Source organism: Cebus imitator, unplaced genomic scaffold (genome assembly GCF_001604975.1).
Source record: "Cebus imitator isolate Cc_AM_T3 unplaced genomic scaffold, Cebus_imitator-1.0 Scaffold205, whole genome shotgun sequence".
In the NCBI taxonomy this organism is placed as follows: domain Eukaryota; kingdom Metazoa; phylum Chordata; class Mammalia; order Primates; family Cebidae; genus Cebus; species Cebus imitator.
Genome location: NW_016107520.1, coordinates 671,222 through 674,425, shown reverse-complemented (window position 1 = coordinate 674,425; position 3,204 = coordinate 671,222).

Here is a 3,204-nt window from a genome sequence, read left to right as displayed (position 1 = left end):
AAAAAGAAAAAAAAAAAAAAAAAAAAAAAAAAAAAAAAAAAAAACTGATTAAGGTCAAATAGAAATAAGCCTGAGAATTTCTCCATCAGATTTAGTGTTTAGTAGGTATAGCTATAGTGCCAGATATATAATAACTGAGGTCTTCTTGAAAGCATATAGCAAAATCAAATCTGATTAGCTTAAGCAACAGAGGTGATTTATTGTAATGATTCTAGGTTATCTGACAGACTGTAACTATTCTCTCTAGCATGGTCCTATCCAATATAAATTTCTGTAATGATGAAAATGTTCTATGTCTGCTCTAATATGGTAGCCATTAGCCACAAATGCTATTGAGCATGTGAAATGTAGCTAGTGCAACTGAGACCCTGTAAACTAAGATTCCAGTCAAAGAGAAGGGAAAAAACAGGGAGCTTGCCCACAATCTTTAAGACCTGGGCCCAGAAATAGTACACAGTATTTCTGCTTACATTCCACTGGAGAGATTTTAGTCACATGATCACACCTAACTGCAAGGAAGCTGGGAAATGTAGATTAGGAGTGTACCCAGAAAGACTGAGAAAATGGTTTTGATAGACAACTAGCAGTAGTCAGAATACAAAAAGTAATAATACAGATTTCCTGCTTTCAAGAATATCACAGGTTTATGGGAGACAGATGAAAATTTTACTAGCAATGAATAAAGAACATGCTGTACAAACCCAAAGAAAACAGTAGGTATAGTTTGGATATTTCTTCCTGCCCAAATCTCATGTTGAATTGTAATTGCCAGTGTTGGAGGTGGGGCCTGGTGGGAGGTGACTGGATCATGAGGGTGGATTTCTTGTGAATGGTTTAGCACAGCTCCTTGGTGCTGTCCTCATGATAGTGAGTTCTCCTGAGACCTGGTTTAAAAGTGTGTGACACCTCAGGAGGCTGAGGCATGAGAATTGCTTGAATCCAGGAGGCAGAGGCTACAGTGACCTGAGATCATGCCATTGCACTCCAGCCTGGGCAACAAGAGCAAGACTCTGTTTCAAAAAANCAGCCTGGGCAACAAGAGCAAGACTCTGTTTCAAAAAAAAAAAAAGAAAATACATTTTGACTCAGTAATCTTGGGTAGGACCTTGAGATCTCCTAGGTGATGCTGATGCTACTGGCCCATAGACCATATTTTAAGCAGTTGTAGATTTAGCAAATATCACAAAAGGAATGACATTTGAGTTGCACCTTTGTAATATAGTGTAGTGGTTAAAAATCTAGCTTTTGGCTGGGCGTGCTGGCTCACGCCTGTAATCCCAGCACTTTGGGAGGCTGAGGTGGGCAGATCATCAGGTCAGGAGATCGAGACCATCCTGGCTAACATGGTGAAACCCTATCTCTTAAAAAAAAAAAATCTAGCTTTTGATGATAGACATCCTATGTTCAAATTCCAAATCTGGCTGGGCACAGTGGCTCACACCAGTAATCCCAGCACTTTGGGAGGCCAAGGCAGGCAGATCACATGAGGTCAAGAGTTCAAGAACAGCCTGGCCAATGTGGTGAAACCCTTTCTCTACCAAAAATACAAAAATTAGCTGGTCATGATGACAGGTGCCTGTAATCCCAGCTACTAGGGAGGCTGAGACAGGAGAATTGCTTGAGCCCAGCAGGCGGAGGTTGCAGTGAGCCAAGATCACACCACTGCACTCCAGCCTGAGCGACAGAGCAAGACTTCATCTCAGAAAAAAAAAAAAAAGCCAGTCATAATGATGTGTGCCTGTAGTTCCAACTACTTGGAAGGCTGAGGCAGGAGACTCACTTGAACCCAAGAGGCAGAGAACGTAGTGAGCCGAGATCACACCATTGCACTCCAACCTAGGTAACAGAGCAAGACTCTCTCAAAAAAAGAAAAAAACAGTGATAGTGTAGGAGGGATTGTATGTCCTAATGGTAGAGGGGAAGAGAATGCTTGTAATTAACCTTTCTTTAGTCATAAATATGTGAGTATATATTTACATAATTAAATATAGAATCTATATTCTTATTTGATGTGTTCAGGTTACTGTAATAAAATACCATTGTGAAAGTTGTCATAGTCTGACTGGGCCTGGTGGCTCATGCCTGTAATCCCAGCACTTCAGGAGGCCAAGGCAGGCAGATCACTTGAGATCAGGAGTTCGAGATCAGGCTGGCCAAGATGGCAAAACCCTATCTCTACTAAAAATACAAAAATTAGTCAGGTTTGATGGTGCATGTCTATAATCCCAGATACTAGAGTGGCTGAGGCAGAGAATTGCTTGAACCCAGGAGGCAGAGGTTGCTGTGAGCTGAGATCTCCAACTCAAAGAAAAAAAAAAAAGTTGTCGTAGTCAAAATAGAGTCGCTAATGTTAAGCAAACCCTGACAAATAGAGCTGAGGAAGGCCATAAAGACAGGGTTTTCACACTTACATGCCTGATAACAAAAAAGACTCTACAACCCACACAAAGGTCATCACATTCATTAACAAAAAATGCTTCTGAAAGAACATCTGCCCTTCAACTGCCTGTTCAACTTCAGACTGGTGTCACCCTTGTTATTGATCTTTGTAGCCAAGGATAATTACTTCAAAACAATTATGTAATTCTCATTTTTTTCCTTCAGAAACCATTGTCTTCCTTTACCTTCCTGAATACACACATAGTTTACTATGCCATGCATATTTCCACTGCAGTGCTGTATTTTCAAATAAACATCATTTTCTTTTGGAAAATCTCTCTCTGTTTGCTGTTTAGATTGACATATGTGGTGTCAGAAGTGAGATCTGAAGAAAAGTTCACTATTGAAACGAATCAGCTATTCTTGGAACAAGTTTGCAGTACTCACTTGAACCCTTTGAGCTCTCCACTTCCATAGCTTGCCTTTTCTAGCTTGGTGAGTCTTCTCTAAGGTTGAGCCTCTCTCCTTTACGTAGAAGCATTTTTACTTCATTTGATATCTGGTGTGGATAAGGTAATCTTTTTTTTTTCCATTTAATTTATTGCATTTTAGGTTTTGGGGTACATGTGAAGAACATGCAAGATTGTTGCATAGGTACACACGTGGCAGTGTGATTTGCTGCCTTCCTCCCCATCACCTACATCTAGCATCTCTCACCTTGCTATCTCTCCCCAACTCCCCACCACCCACCGTCCCTCCCCTATTTCCCCCCCAACAGACCCGAGTGTGTAGTGCTCCCCTCCCTGTGTCCATGTGTTCTCATTG